Here is an 8884-nt window from a genome sequence, read left to right on the forward strand (position 1 = left end):
CAGTTTGAAGAGTCCCTTGGAAGAACAGCGCCATGTAATGTTTTAGCCCCACAGGGATTTTACCCACATAGGGGAGAGCCTAGAAGAACAAAAGTGGACAATCATGTATCTGACATTTCCATGTAACATTGTCTACTTTGTCTTGAAAAAATAAAATGTTATTTATTAAGGTAATCATAACTATTTAATTACAGTAGTACCTGTAAAACCAAAGTCAGTTGGTTCTGGGAGTGGCATTAAGTTTAAAATGTGTTGAGTTTTAAGGTATTTTTTCCCATAAGAATGTACAGTATGGAAAACCTGTTAATGTGTTCCATGGTCCCGTGGAACTGCATATACAGTGTATCACAAAAGTGAGTACACCCCTCACATTTCTGCAAATATTTCATTATATCTTTTCATGGGACAACACTATAGACATGAAACTTGGATATAACTTAGAGTAGTCAGTGTACAGCTTGTATAGCAGTGTAGATTTACTGTCTTCTGAAAATAACTCAACACACAGCCATTAATGTCTAAATAGCTGGCAACATAAGTGAGTACACCCCACAGTGAACATGTCCAAATTGTGCCCAAATGTGTCGTTGTCCCTCCCTGGTGTCATGTGTCAAGGTCCCAGGTGTAAATGGGGAGCAGGGCTGTTAAATTTGGTGTTTTGGGTACAATTCTCTCATACTGGCCACTGGATATTCAACATGGCACCTCATGGCAAAGAACTCTCTGAGGATGTAAGAAATAGAATTGTTGCTCTCCACAAAGATGGCCTGGGCTATAAGAAGATTGCTAACACCCTGAAACTGAGCTACAGCATGGTGGCCAAGGTCATACAGCGGTTTCCCAGGACAGGTTCCACTCGGAACAGGCTTCGCCAGGGTCGACCAAAGAAGTTGAGTCCACGTGTTCGGCGTCATATCCAGAGGTTGGCTTTAAAAAATAGACACATGAGTGCTGCCAGCATTGCTGCAGAGGTTGAAGACGTGGGAGGTCAGCCTGTCAGTGCTCAGACCATACGCCGCACACTGCATCAACTCGGTCTGCATGGTCGTCATCCCAGAAGGAAGCTGACGCACAAGAAAGCCCGCAAACAGTTTGCTGAAGACAAGCAGTCCAAGAACATGGATTACTGGAATGCCCTGTGGTCTGACGAGACCAAGATAAACTTGTTTGGCTCAGATGGTGTCCAGCATGTGTGGCGGCGCCCTGGTGAGAAGTACCAAGACAACTGTATCTTGCCTACAGTCAAGCATGGTGGTGGTAGCATCATGGTCTTGGGCTGCATGAGTGTTGCTGGCACTGGGGAGCTGCAGTTCATTGAGGGAAACATGAATTCCAACATGTACTGTGACATTCTGAAACAGAGCATGATCCCCTCCCTTCGAAAACTGGGCCTCATGGCAGTTTTCAAACAGGATAACGACCCCAAACACAACCTCCAAGATGACAACTGCCTTGCTGAGGAAGCTGAAGGTAAAGGTGATGGACTAAACCCAATTGAGCACCTGTGGCGCATCCTCAAGTGGAAGGTGGAGGAGTTCAAGGTGTCTAACATCCACCAGCTCCATGATGTCATCATGGAGGAGTGGAAGAGGATTCCAGTAGCAACCTGTGCAGCTCTGGTGAATTCCATGCCCAGGAGGGTTAAGGCAGTGCTGGATAATAATGGTGGTCACACAAAATATTGACACTTTGGGCACAATTATGACATGTTCACTGTGGGGTGTACTCACTTATGTTGCCAGCCATTTAGACATTAATGGCTGTGTGTTGAGTTATTTTCAGAAGACAGTAAATCTACACTGCTATACAAGTTGTACACTGACTACTCTAAGTTATATCCAAGTTTCATGTCTATAGTGTTGTCCCATGAAAAGATATAATGAAATATTTGCAGAAATGTGAGGGGTGTACTCACTTTTGTGATACACTGTACATATGTTTTTCATAATATGGATATATATATATATATATATATATATATATATATATATATATATATATATATATATATATATATATATATATATATATACAGTGTATCACAAAAGTGAGTACACCCCTCACATTTCTGCAGATATTTAAGTATATCTTTTCATGGGACAACACTGACAAAATGACACTTTGACACAATGAAAAGTAGTCTGTGTGCAGCTTATATAACAGTGTAAATGTATTCTTCCCTCAAAATAACTCAATATACAGCCATTAATGTCTAAACCACCGGCAACAAAAGTGAGTACACCCCTTAGTGAAAGTTCCTGAAGTGTCAATATTTTGTGTGGCCACCATTATTTCCCAGAACTGCCTTAACACTCCTGGGCATGGAGTTTACCAGAGCTTCACAGGTTGCCACTGGAATGCTTTTCCACTCCTCCATGACGACATCACGGAGCTGGCGGATATTCGAGACTTTGCGCTCCTCCACCTTCCGCTTGAGGATGCCCTAAAGATGTTCTATTGGGTTTAGGTCTGGAGACATGCTTGGCCAGTCCATCACCTTTACCCTCAGCCTCTTCAATAAAGCAGTGGTCGTCTTAGAGGTGTGTTTGGGGTCATTATCATGCTGGAACACTGCCCTGCGACCCAGTTTCCGGAGGGAGGGGATCATGCTCTGCTTCAGTATTTCACAGTACATATTGGAGTTCATGTGTCCCTCAATGAAATGTAACTCCCCAACACCTGCTGCACTCATGCAGCCCCAGACCATGGCATTCCCACCACCATGCTTGACTGTAGGCATGACACACTTATCTTTGTACTCCTCACCTGATTGCCGCCACACATGCTTGAGACCATCTGAACCAAACAAATTAATCTTGGTCTCATCAGACCATAGGACATGGTTCCAGTAATCCATGTCCTTTGTTGACATGTCTTCAGCAAACTGTTTGCGGGCTTTCTTGTGTAGAGACTTCAGAAGAGGCTTCCTTCTGGGGTGACAGCCATGCAGACCAATTTGATGTAGTGTGCGGCGTATGGTCTGAGCACTGACAGGCTGACCCCACACCTTTTCAATCTCTGCAGCAATGCTGACAGCACTCCTGCGCCTATCTTTCAAAGACAGCAGTTGGATGTGACGCTGAGCACGTGCACTCAGCTTCTTTGGACGACCAACGCGAGGTCTGTTCTGAGTGGACCCTGCTCTTTTAAAACGCTGGATGATCTTGGCCACTGTGCTGCAGCTCAGTTTCAGGGTGTTGGCCATCTTCTTGTAGCCTTGGCCATCTTCATGTAGCGCAACAATTCGTCTTTTAAGATCCTCAGAGAGTTCTTTGCCATGAGGTGCCATGTTGGAACTTTCAGTGACCAGTATGAGAGAGTGTGAGAGCTGTACTACTAAATTGAACACACCTGCTCCCTATGCACACCTGAGACCTAGTAACACTAACAAATCACATGACATTTTGGAGGGAAAATGACAAGCAGTGCTCAATTTGGACATTTAGGGGTGTAGTCTCTTAGGGGTGTACTCACTTTTGTTGCCGGTGGTTTAGACATTAATGGCTGTATATTGAGTTATTTTGAGGGAAGAATAAATTTACACTGTTATATAAGCTGCACACAGACTACTTTTCATTGTGTCAAAGTGTCATTTTGTCAGTGTTGTCCCATGAAAAGATATACTTAAATATCTGCAGAAATGTGAGGGGTGTACTCACTTTTGTGATACACTGTATATACAGTGGGGCCAAAAAGTATTTAGTCAGCCACTGATTGTGCAGGTTCTCCTACTTAGAAAGATGAGAGAGGTCTGTAATTTTCATCATAGGTACACTTCAACTATGAGAGACAAAATGAGAAAAAAAATCCAGGAAATCACATTGTAGGATTTTTAAAGAATTTATTTGTAAATTATGGTTGAAAATAAGTATTTGGTCAATAACAAAAGTTCAACTCAATACTTTGTAACATAACCTTTGTTGGCAATGACAGAGGTCAAACGTTTCCTGTAAGTCTTCACCAGGTTTGCACACACTGTAGCTGGTATTTTGGCCCATTCCTCCATGCAGATCTCCTCTAGAGCAGTGATGTTTTGGGGCTGTCGCTGGGCAACACGGACTCCACAAATGTTCTATGGGGTTGAGGTCTGGAGACTGGCTAGGCCACTCCAGGACCTTGAAATGCTTTTTACGGAGCCACTCCTTCGTTGCCCGAGCGGTGTGTTTGGGATCATTGTCATGCTGGAAGACCCAGCCACGTTCCATCTTCAATGCTCTCACTGATGGAAGGAGGTTTTGGCTTAAAATCTCACGATACATGGCCCCGTTCATTCTTCCCTTAACACGGATCAGTCGTCCTGTCCCCTTTGCAGAAAAACAGCCCCAAAGCATGATGTTTCCACCCCCATGCTTCACAGTAGGTATGGTGTTCTTGGGTTTTTCTTCTTCCTCCAAACACGACGAATTGAGTTTTTACCAAAAAGTTCCATTTTGGTTTCATCTGACCACATGATATTCTCCCAATCCTCTTCTGGATCAACCATATGCTCTCTGGCAAACATCAGACGGGCCTGGACATGTACTGGCTTAAGCAGGGGGACACGCCTGGCACTGCAGGATTTGAGTCCCTCTCGGCGTAGTGTGTATACTGATGGTAGCCTTTGTTATTTTGGTCCCAGCTCTCTGCAGGTCATTCATCAGGTCCCTCCGTGTAGTTCTGGGATTTTTGCTCACTGTTCTCATGATCATTTTGACCCCACGGGATGAGATCTTGACCCCAAGGGAGATTATCAATGGTCTTGTATGTCTTCCATTTTCTTACAATTGTTCCCACAGTTGATTTATTCACACCAACCTGCTTGCCTATTGTAGATTCACTCTTCCCAGCCTGGTGCAGGTCTACAATTTTCTTCCTGGTGTCCTTCGACAGCTATTTGGTCTTGGCCATGGTTGAGTTTGGAGTCTGACTGTTTGAGGCTGTGGACAGGTGTCTTTTATACAGATAACGAGGTCAAACAGGTGCCATTAATACAGGTAACGAGTGGAGGACAGAAGAGCTTCTTAAAGAATAAGTTACAGGTCTGTGAGAGCCAGAAATCTTGCTTGTTTGTTATTGACCAAATACTTATTTTCCACCATAATTTACGAATAAATTCTTAAAAAATCCTACAATGTGATTTCCTGGATTTTTTTTTCTCATTTTGTCTCTCATAGTTGAAGTGTACCTATGATGAAAATTACAGACCTCTCTCATCTTTCTAAGTAGGAGAACTTGCACAATCAGTGGCTGACTAAATACTTTTTGACCCCACTGTGTATATATATATATATATATATATATATATATATATATATATATATTAATGATATGATTAGAATATTATATTCCATTACAAACTATTTATTTTTGTGCCAAATGTTGTTTACAATCACAGAACCAAATTGTAGCGTCTAACTAATTCTAGGTCTCCAGTGCTTTTCAACACAAAAAAACAGATTACATTACAGATGTAAGATTAATTATTTGTACATTATAGTGTCATTATTCAATACATTTGTGCCTTTTTGGCTCTAAAGCTGTCAGACTCTATCTATACACATGAATTGTACCCCTTCCCCATTTCTTCACATCAGTCTGTCAAAAAGCAAACTGAATCACTGAGCAAAAGTCAGAAACAATTATTTTCAACCGAATTATTCATTGGAATCAAATCAGGAAGCTGTACTTTTATCTATGGTAAAGATTCATTCATTTTGCTCACTCTATTTCATTATGCTGTTGTAAGTAAACAACTCCATGGATGAGTGCGCATTTGATTCAGAGATTCAGTCTTGGTTTAAGCCTTGATAAACAGCTATATAAACCAATCAGAGCTTCCGAATTCAGATTCTGGGTGGAATTTCAGTTCCTCTAATCCAAAGCAATGTATGCTATTTTTTGTGGGATTTCTCCAATGTGTGTCATTTAGGTGAGTTGGCAATGAAAAACTCTCTCTTTATTGGTTGTAGAAGTATAAGTGACAGTTTAGTTACAAATTACCAGTTTCAGCTTTTTACCAGAATTTTTTTATGCGTATTTATTTGAAGTAAAATGGACAGCATGGATGTGATTGTAAAATTCTGCTGGTTTGTTTGATATAAATATTGTCAATGTTAATACTTAAATGATGTTTTACTGTACCGCTCCAGCTGAGCACTAAAGAAAGCGACAGCCGCACACACGTTCACTTTAGGGACAAAAGTCGAATTTAAAGGTACTAATTTTTCAATGAAGGCCATCGAGTTTCAAAGGTTTAAAATGTTGGGGATGTCAAGTTACAAGATACCACTGTATTTAAATTATTAAAGTTTTTGCTAACAAATTATGCCATTTATTTTCATCTAAAGATTATTACTTACAGGTTTGCTGACTGGATATAAAACCTCTAGGTTGATGGGTGTCGATCCTGAGATTACGCTCTCTGTAATTGTGACTGTTGTCTTTTCCTCCCTAAAGAATGGACAAATCTTCCAGTTCTAGTGGACAAAAAAGAAACATCAAAAACTATTTTAGAGAAAACACTTTAATGGAAAAGTCCAGGTACAAAAATAAAGACAATGAATGAATGGAAAAGTTTTCATAGTTAGACAATTAGAAAATAATTTTTGGTTTATTGAGCGCTCACTTTCCCAACCAAAAACATCACATTACAGTAAAACAAAACTTTTCATAGAAATGCTAATTATTTTATTCAAACCTAGCATATTCAAATTAGGCACTATTTTCAAAAAAGAGGGATGAAAAAATAATGAGCTTACTGCCTCATCTGACTTTAATATTATTGTTAAATAAAATATCAGAAATATTATTGAATTAAACTGCCTGGTCAGAAAAAAATGTCTAAACATTTTTGTGAAAGTTTAACACTGACAATTGTTTAACTTACTTCAATGAAACCAATGATGTTGGTGGAAACCTCTCCAACCATGCGAATTGTATTCACTTTCTCAAAAGGAATGCGGTGGTTGAATGTGGAGTGTCTTTGGTCGTTCACATAGACCTGCAGAAACAATCTACATTTATTTGTGGTTTTGCAACTTTCATCCATAAACTTTCTACAAGATCATTTAAAACACACACCTCATAGCCATTTGATGTGATGACAACAATCATATAAAACGGAGCTCCAGCAGTGAAGGGTTTGTCAGGTGCAGATTCCTCTGTCTCCCATTGACCATTTTTAAAGCTGTTCAGGGCTGTAAACTGACCCATACGGGGATTGAAGTAAAAAGCAATGTCGTCACCTTCTGATGGTCCCGTACAAAAATTTATTGCAAAGCTGTGAAGAAAAAACCAGACACATGTAACTGGCATCAAAACAATAGTCTTGTGTTCTTTAAATGCATCTTAATTCAAAACAACAGAATGATCTTTGTTGCCTGAGTTTAGATGGTGTATGGTGGTTCATATAGTCTTTAGCTCATACCCTTTAGCATCTGTTTGAACAGTTCCTTGGAAGAACAGCGCCATGTATTGTGTTAGCCCCACAGGTATTTTACCCACATAGGGGAGAGCCTAGGAGACCAAAAACAAAGTGGACAATCATGTATCTAAAATTTTATGTAACCTTGTTTACTTTGTATTTAGAAATGTTATTTATTAAGTTAAAAATAATTCTTTAATCTATCAAGTTAATTATGAATTTAAAAAAAGTTTTTTTTCCCAACGTTATGCCATTTATTTTCATCTCAAGATGTTTTACTTACAGGTTTGCTGACTGGATATAAAACCTCTAGATTGATGGGTGTCGATCCTGAGATTACACTCTCTGTAATTGTGACTGTTGTCTTTTCCTCCCTAAAGAAAGGAGAAGTCTTCCAGTTCTGGTGGACAGAGGAAGAAACATCAAACACAGTTTTAGAGAATCGGCTTTATTGGAAAACTACAAGTACAAAATATGAAGACACTTGAATGAATGGAAAAGTTTTTATTCACATTCCTTAATATTTTCCTAATACATATTTCAATAGATAGACAATTGGAAAATAGCTTTTTGGTTTATTGATCGCTCACTTTCCTATCCAAAAAGATCACATTGTAGTAAAACAACACTTGTTATGGAAACGCTAGATATGTAATTAAAACCTAGCAAATTGAAAAAAGGCACTGTGATTATGAAAGATGAAAAAAGAGATGAAAAATAATTAGCTTACTGCCTCATTGGACTTTAAAAATTTTGCAGAATTAAAATATCAGAAATATTATTGATTGAAACTGTCTGATCAGACGAATAGCTAAATATGTTGTTAAAAGATTAACACAGAAAACTGTTTAACTTACTTCAATAAAACCAATGATGTTGGTAGAAACCTCTCCAACCATGCGAATTGTATTCACTTTCTCAAAAGGAATGCGGTGGTTGAATGTGGAGTGTCTTCGGTCGTTCACATAGACCTGCAGAAACAAGCTACATTTATTTGTGGTTCTGCAACTTTCATCCATAAACTTTCTACAAGATCATTTAAAACACACACCTCATAGCCATTTGATGTGATGACAACTATCATATAAAACGGAGCTCCAGCAGTGAAGGGTTTGTCAGGTGCAGATTCCTCTGTCTCCCATTGACCATTTTTAAAGCTGTTCAGGGCTGTAAACTGACCCATACGAGGATTGAAGTAAAAAGCAATGTCGTCACCTTCTGATGGTCCGGTACAAAAATTTATTGCAAAGCTGTGAAGAAAAAACCAGACACATGTAACTGGCATCAAAACAATAGTCTTGTGTTCTTTAAATGCATCTTAATTCAAAACAACAGAATGATCTTTGTTGCCTGAGTTTAGATGGTGTATGGTGGTTCATATAGTCTTTAGCTCATACCCTTTAGCATCTGTTTGAACAGTTCCTTGGAAGAACAGTGCCCTGTATTGTGTTAGCCCCACAGGTATTTTACCCACATAGGGGA

Source organism: Trichomycterus rosablanca, chromosome 11, assembly GCF_030014385.1.
Source record: "Trichomycterus rosablanca isolate fTriRos1 chromosome 11, fTriRos1.hap1, whole genome shotgun sequence".
Classification (NCBI taxonomy): domain Eukaryota; kingdom Metazoa; phylum Chordata; class Actinopteri; order Siluriformes; family Trichomycteridae; genus Trichomycterus; species Trichomycterus rosablanca.